The following is a 12523-nucleotide window of genomic DNA, read 5'->3' on the forward strand; positions in this document are numbered from 1 at the left end:
AAAAATCTTATTCAAAACAAATGCAAGCATCATTCGCCAGTCGGGCTCACAATTTACCATATTTCTTTATTTTCATTATGTTGCACAAATTATGAAAAGCAGACAGAAAAAGTATGTTTTGTGCCCTTCAGCTGTTCCGGTAAGTATTGTTTTTAATGTCGCTACAATTCTGTCCTGTTGCAGATCTTGTGCTCCTCCAAAGGAAAGGAACATGTGATTCAAACAAGTTCTGTGCGCAAACCAAAACCAGTTACTAGACTATAGACCACTTTCATAAATGGCTGCCGTATAAATATTCTTTTGTTTAAATTTAAATTAGCCCTTTTGGCCTCGCTTGAGATAATGTATTCTTTTGAATTTTGTACTCGAGAACGAGGCCAGTAGGGCTAATTTAAATTTCAACAAAAGAATATTACGTATATGTGCACGATCCTTCGCAGTAAAGCACTATTTAAGCAATAGTGAAAATCAGACCTGAAAAAAAAATTTCAGGCCTGTACGGGATTCGAACCACTGACCTCTGCGATACTAGTGCAGCGCTCTAGTATCGCGAAGGATCGTGCACATATACGTTTCATAACCGCAGTTCATACATATGTTTCATATGTTTGTTGTTGTTTGAAAAGAATATTAATCCGACAGCCATTTATGAAAGTGGTCTATAAGTGTTCCACAATGTGATGAAGAAATCCACTGTTAAGGTTCATTGCATGCCATGATAATCTTATTAAAATTCCGCGATTGTTTCGCTTGTCGAGAGTTTTTTGAGAAATTCAACCCTAGAACGAATTCTAAATGCTACGGAGAAGAACAATAAAGAACAGTTCTGAACATTTATTCAAATACATCTTTAACGCTCAATTTTCCCATAAAAATTCCCAATCAACCGATGGTGCAAAGAAGGATGATTTTCTCCGTGTTGTGGTGACTGTAAAGTCGCAAAAATTAGCCAAAAAACCAAGTATATTAAAAAGCACGACAAGTACACGTCAACCTCTATGGCCTCTTGTCTTCACAGAATGTTCTTGACTCGTTCTTGGCTAAATGCGGTGACCACTTGTTTTAAACAATCCACTGAATATATTCTAGCTTGAATCAGTCGTATGAGCCCAAACAGGCCTCGAGAATAGTACGCGTCTTTTTAGCATATAGGGAAAACAATTCACTCAAGCTGGAGTCTTGCCCGGTTTTTCAATCGCGAAAGTGATCTGTTCTCTCGATAAAGGATAAACCAATAATTATTTCACGTTTAGATAAAGGAGAAAAAGGAACAAATTTAGCGCTTGAATTTGGCATCAGTAAGCAACAGATCTCTGATATACGCAAGAACAAGGATAAGATCCTGAAATTCACCGACAACATCGAGACAAGGGAAGGATTAAGGCGAAATTGTAAATTGGCTATCGTAACGAGTAAAAAGGCTGACATTTTGAGCGTTAGCTCTTCGTCAGAGCGAATGACGAAGGGCTAACGCTCGAAACGTCAGATTTTTTACTCGTTACGGTGGCCAATTTATAATTTAAACTTAGTCGATAGAACCAAATTACCTTGTCAACCCCACCGACGCAGCACCACTGTTTCTTTAGAAACTTTCAGCCTTTATGATTAAGGCGTAAGTCGCTGAAGCTTGCAACTGACGAGAGGTTGAATCAGGCCTTGTGCACCTGGTTTATTCTGCAGAGGTCGACTGGAACACTAATTTCAGGCCCGCTACTTCAGGAGAAAGCGAAACATTTGTCTTCGTTGGTTGGTTAGACAAGTTCAAAAATCGGCATGGCATGACATTCAAGGCATGGCATTCGATGATTTATTGATTGATCAACAAGGCGCGTTCAATGATAGGCTAGAGCAGCGGTCCGATATCTACTATGGAGCGTCACGTGATTCCGCGTGTCAAATGCACTCCGAGCCTATTTTTTAAAGCATGTATTTTCTCGATTCCTAAATCGTAAAAATAAGGTGGTCACTCTGCACGTTTTCCAAAGTTTTTGTCGAGTTTGAATAACCCAAGCCATCAAAAACAGAGCAGCATTTATCTTAACGACGAAGGTATTTACACCTCTGATCCTTTACGTGGTGATTCTGCACCTCACAGGTAAGATTGGCGTGAGTTTGTCGTGGATGTTGAAAATGTTTTTTCAAATGTAATCTTTCTTACGTTGCTTTAAAATACCCGCACATTTGCCGAATATTGTTATGAGGAAACTGCCTGACTATGAAGCGCCCTCTTTGACACAAAAGATGATACGAACTGCAGGCAAATTTCGGGAAACTGTGATCAACGCAGAATGCGCTATATTGGTCGACGTATGTAATGCTATGGTTCATTTTTTCCGGTGAGGTGGGTCGGTTCTGAATATGCCAAACAATTTTGGGACTTTACGAATTGAACATGAAATTTCAGAGCGAACTAGTGACGAAAACTTTATTATAGGAGAGTCTTGAAAACATTTTTTTGCCCAGGAAGTCAGATTGGGTGTTAACTAAGCTCACCCCAACGCTAAATTCGTTTCGATTCGATTACATGATTTTTTTTCCAATGAAATTAATACCAAAAATAGACTGTGCTGCTGTTTATGCTGTAATCTTGAATTAACGAAAATTACATCGTCTTCGGGCAAATTCAGCGTTATACGCTACTTTTCATTCCCCTGTTAAGCATAGTTCGCTAGAATTTTAGTTGAACAGTTTGATTTGTTTTAAATTGGATTAATCAAAGCGATGAAGAAACGTTCGATACTTTGGATTTGCTATTTTGTGATTTACTGCGTTACATGTAAGCCAAACTGGTCTTCGGGTGGGAATTTATGAATTTTTTGAACATAATTTATTGTTGGCCTATTAAAAGTCCTACCTTGGTGTCTAAAGCGATTGTAGGTCAGAAACCAGAAGAGCAGAACAGAAATATTATGTTTCAAGTACTTTTCAATCCAAGTTTGATAAGCAGATTTAAAGTCCAACGCAAAATACTGAAACACATTTTCGATGATTAATGTTTTTTGGGGGAAGGGGAATGAAATGTGACAATTAATACGAACTTCGGAGTGTATCAGGTCAACGAAATCAATCAAGTTAATCAAGCCACACTTTTTCAAAAGAATTGCAAAGCGGAAATCGTCGAGGAGTGAAACTAAAAGGTAGAATAATATGCAGAGGGAATATCCCTCTAAAGGACAGTTGCAAGCTTCACTTTAACGCTTTTATCCATAGAAAGGTGGAAATTATATGAAAAAGTGTTTAGTTAGGACTTAAAGAGAAATATTGGAGACTCCAGTATCTTAACTAAACAAAGCAGTTGTATAACAGCCTTTTACCGTAAAAAATTTGATATGATTAAAATATTGAGAGCAACAACTTCTCCTAGTGTCTTGTAATAAACGGTGATAGAGAAGTTTCAGGACTTCACAATCTACATCTTATTCAACGTTTTATTGTGTAGTGTAGCTGAGTATTTCTACAAGTTGTACCATATTTTGACTAGTCCACAGGGCTCGTCAAAATACAGACAATTAGATATTTGCACTCGTTTTGCACGCTATTTGTACTCCACGAAGCACAGTTCACGGATGATAAATATGTCTTATTAAACGTTTTTTGTGCAGTATCGCTGAGTTTTTTCACGAGTTGTGCCGTATTTTGATGAGACTGTAGAGCGGGGACATATTTTTCAACATACTGTTCAGAAAAAGAAAGAAATCAAGACTAAAGGGAACAGTGCAGCCAGAGGAAAAAGTGTGTCGGATGCGGAGATCCGGGGTTAAACTGTTGAAATGATTCCATGTTCACAACTCCTTTGAACTTGTTCACTTTACCGACTGTATTTCTTCTAATAACTGTCAGGTATGAAAATTAATTTTGTGTACATTCGTAGATGCAGACCCACGAAAAACTGCTACTCCACAACAGACAAATGTCACCACAGCTGTGTATGCCACTGACGAACCTGGGTCTCCAGAAACATCCAAAGGTAATGTTCTTATCCTGCTGGTCTACTATTCTGAACTTACACGATTTATGTACCAGCTAGATAATTGGCTAATTACACAAGCACTATTGCAGATGACACTTCTTTCCGATTTAATCAAGAATTTTAAGTCGCCATACTAAACTCTTTTCTACTAACTTATATACTGCGATCTCTACAAATTCAAATTCGGTAGTCTGAGCTTGGACTGCAAATGAATTCGCATATGCAAGTTCCAACATTTTACTACGGTCCAACTTGTGAGAATACTTTCATTCCTATCAATTAACCTCCAAACCGACCTTCATACTCTTTAGCAGCCTAACTTTTTACCACTGACCGTATCTGCCTACCCAATAACTACAGTCTGATCGACAGAGTTTTTTTTTTCTTTTTTTTCGCATATATCTGTTCCAGAGCCCGACGTTTCAGTGCCATCAGAAGAATCCACCTTTAAATTGGTGTTGCCTTGCGGAGTCATCTTGTTTGGTGTGATAAAACTTATTTTGGTGAGCCTTCGGCTTCGCCATCAAAAGAAGCGCACTAAATGCCATATATATGGCTGCTGTAAACCTGTGAAAGGTCTTGTTAACGTTTAAAACCATCGGTTTAGACTTTTTCGGTGACAAACGCTTCCAATAAACGACTAAGAAATTGGAAAAGAAGAACATTCCTTTTGTAACTATAGCACTTTGTATGTGATGAAAGTTCCATGGACCATCATCAACGGAGACAAACTACACCAGTCCTGTAAAAGAACTTTTGCCTCTCACAGAAGACATCACCAAGATAAAAACCACTGATCTTCATTATATGTCTACAAAGAGTGTATTTTGTGCCCACCTTTCCAGTTCTGGGGGACTAGCTAAAAGGATTGCTCTTCCAGCCATCTTTATAGACTTTATTAGTTCAACCACAACTCCTGCTGCCCAAATGAGGGAAAAAATATCTGCAGCTATGAGCGACAAGAATTTGATTCATGCACTCATCCAGCAATACACCTGAGACACAATTACCTCTTCAAAGGAAACACTGTACGTGGATCATTCTACCTCACTGCACGAGTATCCCTCATGTGGATAGCTTGATAAACCTTTCTTCCAAAAATTGATCAACAGGCCACTGTCCACAGTTTCGACACATTTATTATTTTTCAAACAGGTTGAGAGACTTTGAAGTCTATAATTGTTATCAAACTATGACACCAGATTTTTTAAGTGAATGGACTAGTGAAAGAATACATACATCAGTTGGAAGAGAAAGACATCATAGGGTAACAGGGAGTGAAAGGGTTTCGCAACCAGCCTTGTTCGCTGATATATAAAGTGAGTCTGGACTCCTGAAGACATTGCAAAAGCGATGCGCACAAGTACATAGGATTGCGCAAAGCGTAAAGCTGATTTGCAGATTGAGTAGAGCTACCAGCACTTAACAGTTTGTTAGTTATTGCAAAATTCTATGCCATGTCCTTAGTGGAACGGCGCAAACAACCATAATATATTGATCCAAATGCATCAAACACAAACATCCAGGGCAGTTTCTTGACCCACGAGGCCAGAACCCATAGTGAGAGCGTCGCCATTCTCATCCAAACCAAGTCCCTTCACGTGACTATGAGTGGCTATCCGCTGCGTCTTAGTGGTGCTCTTTACGTCTTCGATCTTCATTTTTTTGTTGACTATTAAAACTTTTTTGTTTAGAATCGCATAATTGAGTAAAATCTTGCAATCTAACTAGGTGAGTGGGTAGTGTAACCATGCACTAGTAAGATCAATCTCCATTGTTGTACCCAAGGGAAAACTTGACACTGGACGAGTAGATCGAGCCAAAGGTTCGGAAGTTCAAAAGTAATTCAAAATATCCGTTTTGTAGTGATACCTCTTTCTATATGTAAGTGAAGTCGTATGGTACAAAATAAACGCACGAAAATGCTTCTTTGTTTTAGTTTCGGTGTTGAATACAATCGAAAGTGGCGATTTTCTGTAGAGAGTCTCGAGTCCATTGAAGACCTTGTTTCTGGCGCACAGCTGTTTTCGAACGAGGCACTCATTTTTTTAGAACCAACATGTTTACCTAACACGAGGATTCTCTCGATGCAAAAGCGCAGAATTTTAGAAAGTGTATTGATGTTACAAGACATATTGATTAGGCCAATTATTTGTGCCACACCCCAATTGCTTCAGGCGTCATTGGTTTATCTCGTGACATGACATCACATGTTAAAGTCCTAAATGTAATAGATTTACTAAATGTAATAAAGTCCTAAATGTAATAACATTTTGTCCTAATTGTAACAAAGTCCTAAGTGTAATAACATTTGGTCCTTAATGTAATAAGCCTCCAATGCAATAGTTGAAAGACCCTCTATCGACCGGCATATATTGCGCGCGTAACCGGAGGTTTCTTGGTCTACGAAACCTCCATTTTCGATTTTTTACGTGGAACACTTTTGTCATCTCCAATCTCTTTCAATCGGAAGCATCCATCGGTATTTATTGGCATTCGCTAACTTGTATGTGTAGATTGATTATCGCAAGAATATTTGGTGCTACATTGGTCGTTATCTCGATTTTTAAGAAGAAACTCGACAGTCCGTAAACGATGTAAATTTAACAATGGCAGCTACGAAGAAACCAGGCGGTAGGCCTAAGAGGCCAGAGGCTCTCAAAAAGATTTATTTGAAGCAATCGGTTCATGAGCAGTGGAGGAGCAAAAAAGATTCATTGGGATATTCAAAGCTGACGGATAGCGAGTTTGCCGAAGTGTTGTTACAGTTCCTCAATCGTATAATTTTTATAGTCAAGCTTATCAAGATCTTACGTGTAAAAAATTCTAAAGTTAGTTGTCTTTTTTAACCAGTATTGAATTTCTCTTTAATTTGCTTGGATTGACCTGTACGTCGGACTCAGAGTTCATCAAAACAATAACAAACGCGCGCAATGTATGCCGGTCTACAGAGAGTCTTAAACTATGCTTGTACATTCGCGTTGAGATGTGGAAGTGACAACTGTTGCACCAGAGCATCCTCTGACCAAAATTCATGGCGTATTGCGGACTCGCTCTCTGATTTTAATCAGGGTTTTATTTTTTGTTTGAGATGTAGACTGAGAAGCATTGGCTACAAACCTTCAGACTGAGGTGCTTTTGGCATCAAACTGACAGATCCCAAAACAATAGAACGCTGACCAATCCAACCATCTTGACCGAACAGGCTTGGTCATGAGATTTTATATTTTCGGCAAGTAATTTTTCACAGAAAATATACTTTTTCTTTTAGTAATTACGGATAACGGAAAATAGTGTCTTTGTTTCACGTATCGCGACTGGCATATCATTCACTGTTCACAGCTTGTAACTTTATACAATCAAGAGTCATGGTAATTAAAAACACCACGTTTCTAGGAAAACCCCACATTTACATTTAGACATAAAGACGAGACGGACGAGGAGAAACTAATTGTCTGAGCATTAACTAATGCAGATTTAACACAAAAACCTGCGACTAGTTGTTGAAGAATCCTAGTATGAAAAATGAAAATTCCTAACCTTGGGATCCTAAAGAAATCTATGAAAAGACAAATCCGAATTTGTGGAAGCATTGTGGCAGTTGAAAACGAACGATGTAGTTAATTTGATATTACCACCAGTGTTGTTTACCCATTCAGACGGGAAACAATCTAGGACGTGTTAAAAAACTGAAGCGGAAACTGTTCCAAACAGAATTTACATAAACTTCAACATTGCCTATATTCAAGGACACAACTCGTTAATCGACAGCAAATAAAGGCGTATTCTTTGCATTTTCTTCTCAATACGTAGGACATTGTAATTTGATACTCCTCAGCGTCTTCCAAAATATACCACAAGCTGTGGTGGACATTATGTTGGAAGAAATCTAAAGTGAATATTGGCAGCTGAAGGCTCTTGAAAAGTCCCGAAGTATATGTACTTTCCTTATTTTTAAAACTCATTAAATGGTCTTCAATGCAATCCTTTGCCTCTCCTTTAAATTAGACTTTGAGAGATATTTCTTTTACTGTGCGAAAAGGTTGGAAAATGTTCTTGTTTTCCGCAATGAGCGATCGTCTCGGTATTTGGTTAAGGTATTTGCTTTCTCTTTTCTGATCTGACTGTTTAAAAATGGGCTGTACTAACAAGAGACATCGATGAGAAAGCGACAACATGTAGTGATCTTTCTTGTCCTGTCAAGAAAGATGCCCAAATGGTGGTTAGTCTTTTTATATACCTACCTTGAAATTCAAGTTTCTTGACGGCACACAATGAGACTGATCAGCGTAATGATTTATACCTCGGAAATACGCAATTACATCACGGAATTCATCCTGAAACTTGCCCTCAGTGTTAGGAAGGCGACTGAGGTTGCGCTCCGACCGAATCCTTCCATTGTTCTTGAGAAAGGGGAAGTGTAGCGTGATGTGCCTTACCAAGGGAAATTTCCCTTTTGAAGTAAGACAATTCATCCCAGCGTTATTACACAATTCGCACCAGATATTCTGAAATATGACCTTGAGAACAGACAGACAGAAATTCAAAGAAAAATTATTTTAAAACCTTTCGATCTTAGCACAGGTTTAAAAATGAGCCATTTACAAAGTAAAACTTAATTTAAAAAGTAAAAACCAAACGTTTTCGACACTAGGTAATCATCGGGGTAAATTAGCGCCGTCCGCTAGACTATATATTTTATATCCTTAGGTAATTCCCGATGGGAAGCTAGAGTTAAAACTAGTAGTAGTAGTAGTAGGCAGTCGTCGAACCATGTCCATGACTTGCGAAATTGCGACAAACACTTTCTCTCGTGGCTAAAAAGCCCAATTCTAGAACGGCAGACACGGCCGTATCCACTGCACACGAAGACACATGCCACTGGAATACACGTTGCTTTGTTCATTGCTGCTCTTCTCTTAGCTCTTCTATCCTAGGCTTCAGCTTTCAGCCTTTCCTCTCCCGCCTAGAGTGCCAGACTGCACACAGACCTCCAATCACTCCGATCTGCAGCATGTAGCTTGCCGTTATCTTTTGGCAAGCCAGTGGCAGCATATCTCTCTTGCATACTTCCTTGAAACGCAGCTTAGGTCTGCCAATAGGCCTCGAACCGGATTCCAAATCGCCATACAGCAGATCCTTAGGGATTCGCCCATCCTTCATCCGGTACACATGACCGAGCCACCTCAATCTGCGCTGTCTTATCAGGGTGAATATCGAGGGGATATTGGCTCTTGCAAGTACCTCATTGTTAGAGACCTTATCTGTCCATGAGATGGAGAGGATGCGACGAAGACATCTCATATGGAAGATATTCAAGCGCTTCTCCTGACTAGCGTAGGTAGTCCAAGACTCGCTACCAAACAATAAGGTGCTCATGATGCAGGCACGATACACAGCAACTTTAGTTTGGGTAGTTAGCTTCTTGTTCTCCCAGACACGGGCAGACAGCTTAGCCATGTTGGTTGCAGCCTTGCCAATTCTCTTTCCAATCTCCACTTCAAGGCAGTTGTTGTTTGAGGTGGTGGAGCCGAGATAGGTAAACTGTGTGACGGCTTCCAAGGTGTAATCTTTGATCGTTACGGCAGGTTTGGCTGCATTGTCCTGGCACATGACTTTGGTCTTCTTTAGGCTGATTGTAAGTCTGAAGGCCTCACATGCGTCAGAAAACTGATTGAGGAGGAGTTGGAGTTTTTCAGCGCTGTGAGCAACGACGGCAACATTATCGGCAAAGAGAAGGTCACGGATGGCTACCTTGCGCACTTTGGTCTTGGCTCTAAGGCGTGCAGGGTTGAAGAGTTTACCATCAGAGCGAGATCGCGTCGGGATGCCTTCTTCAGAGGACTTGAAAGCATGATTCAGTAAAACTGAAAAGATGTTGAAGAGAGTCGGGGCTAGTACACATCCTTGTTTTACGCCAATGTTTATATCAAATGCCTCAGACCTGTTTCCGTCATACTGCACTGTACCCCGAGACCCATCATGGAACGATTTGATGAAGCTCAGGAGTTTAGGAGGACAGCCAAATAAGGGCAGAATCTTGAAAATGCCGTCAATACTAACAAGGTCAAACGCCTTTGTCAAGTCGATGAATGCAATGTAGAGTGGCTGTTGTTGCTCTTTGCACTTCTCCTGGAGTTATCTCAAAGAGAAATTCATGTCCACAATCGACCGATTGTAGCGGAAACCACACTGGGATTCAGGGTACACCCTTGATCTTTTGAAGGCGGTATAATGCTACTCGGGCAAACAGCTTTCCAGCAATGCACAGAAGTGAGATGGCGGTGGCAGAAGCATTAATGCGAAGTGTAGCAGATTGTTTGACACGATGGAACTTCTTTGGACGTAACTGGATCTTCGTGCAGACAAGGGAGTGATCAGTGTCATAATCAGCACTGTGGTATGCCCTTGTAGTACGAATGTTATTAAGGTATTCTCGTCTTGAGATGATGAGGTCGAGTTGGTGCCAGTTTTTAGATCTGGGGTGCATCCACGAGAACCTATGGTGCAGCTTCACGCCAAAGAATATGTTTGTAATACAGAGGTGATGATAAGTGCACAGCTCCAGAAGGCGTTGACCATTTTCATTGCATTTGCCAGCACCAAAGTGACCAAGACAATCAGGCCAGGAACCTTGATCGTTGCCCACTCTAGCGTTGAAATCGCCGCGGAGAATCAGCACTTCGTTGTTTGGGATATGTTTGATAGCATCATCCAGTTGGCCATAAAAAGTATCCTTGGCATCGGTACTCCAAGTCAGGGTTGCAGCGTAGACAGAAAGCAAATTGGTGGACCTAGATCGGTATTGAGTTTTATGTGCATGATGCGCTCAGACTTGGTTGAGCCCGGCTCCACCATCTGTACTAGCTTGTTGCTGACAGCAGAACCAACTCCATGTACTCTAGGCTCATCTTCATTTCTACCCTGCCAGAAAAACGTGTATTCCTTTTCCGTTAGGCTTCCGCAACCAGCTATGCACGTTTCCTGTAAAGCAGCGATATCAACTTTGAGCCTAACCAATTCTCTGCTGATGAGAGCTGTTTTGCGTGCCCCATCAATGTCCCGTATGTTCTTGGTAAGTCCGGTCAGCATCGTTCGGACGTTCCAACTCTTAAGTGTAAGGGCTGGTCTTCTTCTAATAGATCCTTGATTCTTAGGTGAACAAGTCGCTGCCCACTTGTCAGACTGTTTCCAGACTTAAGTCCTGCTCACCCCAGCAAGACAAGCTGGCAGTGGCGGGAAAGCACCTTATTGACTGGGGGCTGCCCAGTTTAAGAGGGTGGTAGCTATCCAATGGGGCTAAAAAGCCCCTCCCACTGTCAGGAATGACCCCTGGCGTCTGGCGCTATGCCAATCAGGCCATGACTTAGAACCGGTAACTGCCACTCCCCGGTTTGTTTCCATGCCAGGCGAAGCTGTAGGGTATGCTGAAGTTGCCTCTCCATGCGCTTGCCTGGGTGGTTGATATGGAGATACTGGTTTGCCCAGGTCCCAGAATCCCCCTCTCTGTCTTGCTGGTAGAGTCCGAAGGAAAGGCAGGGCCAGTACGTTCGGGACCAGGTCCACTGCAGGAGTTGCCAGAAAATGATATAGCGTCCAAACTACCTTACGGGGCTCCACTCCGGTTTTTCTGTCGGGGTTTGCTGCCCTAGCTTTTAGCTATCCCTAGCCACCACAAGGCAGTGGGACCGTAACCCTGGTTAAGGGAGGCCTTGGGTGTGCTAACACTTGCCCAAGGTGTCCACCCAGGCTAGTGGAGGGAAGGAAGCGCCTTATTTTTCCTTTACCAGACCGGCTCCAAGCAAGGTCTAACCAACCTAGGCTTCAATTAATTAATCAGTAGAGATTTAGCCAAGCCTAAAAGCAGAGCTCTAATTCATTTATTTTTACTGGCCTTCATTTTATTAAAAATCCTTGGCCCTGCCTGTCGAAGAGGTTATCTCAGGAAATTTAGGGCCAGTTCGGGTGGGGGAGGGGGAAGGGGGAAACTGGCGGGGTCTGGAGCCTAGAAACGATGTTCTCACGACTAGCAAAATGATCAACACGCATGCTAGTCAGCGCTAGCGGAATTTATAAGAAGCTGAAGACCTTCGTCGATGTTCCTGATGTTTTGAACGGATGTTTTCGAAGAAAGGGAAGCATTCTTCTTCAGATAGGCATTATCAGTTGAAATTATATATTCTAGTGTGTGTGATAAATTCAGTGTGAGAAAATTAGCCAAAATTGAAAGAAACGACGGTAAACGACTTCCAATTAAGATAGATTTTACCTTTGGCTTAGTCAATGAAGGATTTAATATATAGCAAAAAGATTTCGTCCTAATAAAATTAAGAATAAATTGTTTATTTTGAGAATCGAGAAAGAGAATCAGCTGTGTTTGTAGCGCAATAAACCCAAGAGAGTCGTTTAAATTTTTTCTTTGTTTTGACTGTCTAGCCCTTCTGCCGCTTTCTACGATTTCGTCGCAGACGTTGTCCAAAAGTTTCAATCAACCACACAAGCGAGTAAGTCATTGTGTTTTAGAAGCGCAGAGGCGTATTTAGTTAAGCTTAA

At 41.0% G+C, this 12523-nt stretch overlaps 1 long non-coding RNA gene across 1 annotated transcript; it reads left to right on the plus strand.

Annotated features, from left to right (window-relative positions):
* On the plus strand, positions 1 to 4758 carry LOC148723240 (uncharacterized). Its single transcript, XR_015991691.1, has 3 exons — positions 1 to 139; positions 3872 to 3967; positions 4382 to 4758. It is a non-coding gene; the product is annotated as an uncharacterized LOC148723240 (long non-coding RNA).
* Positions 4759 to 12523: the final 7765 nt, after the last annotated feature.

Source organism: Stylophora pistillata, chromosome 9 (genome assembly GCF_964205215.1).
Source record: "Stylophora pistillata chromosome 9, jaStyPist1.2, whole genome shotgun sequence".
Taxonomy (NCBI): domain Eukaryota; kingdom Metazoa; phylum Cnidaria; class Anthozoa; order Scleractinia; family Pocilloporidae; genus Stylophora; species Stylophora pistillata.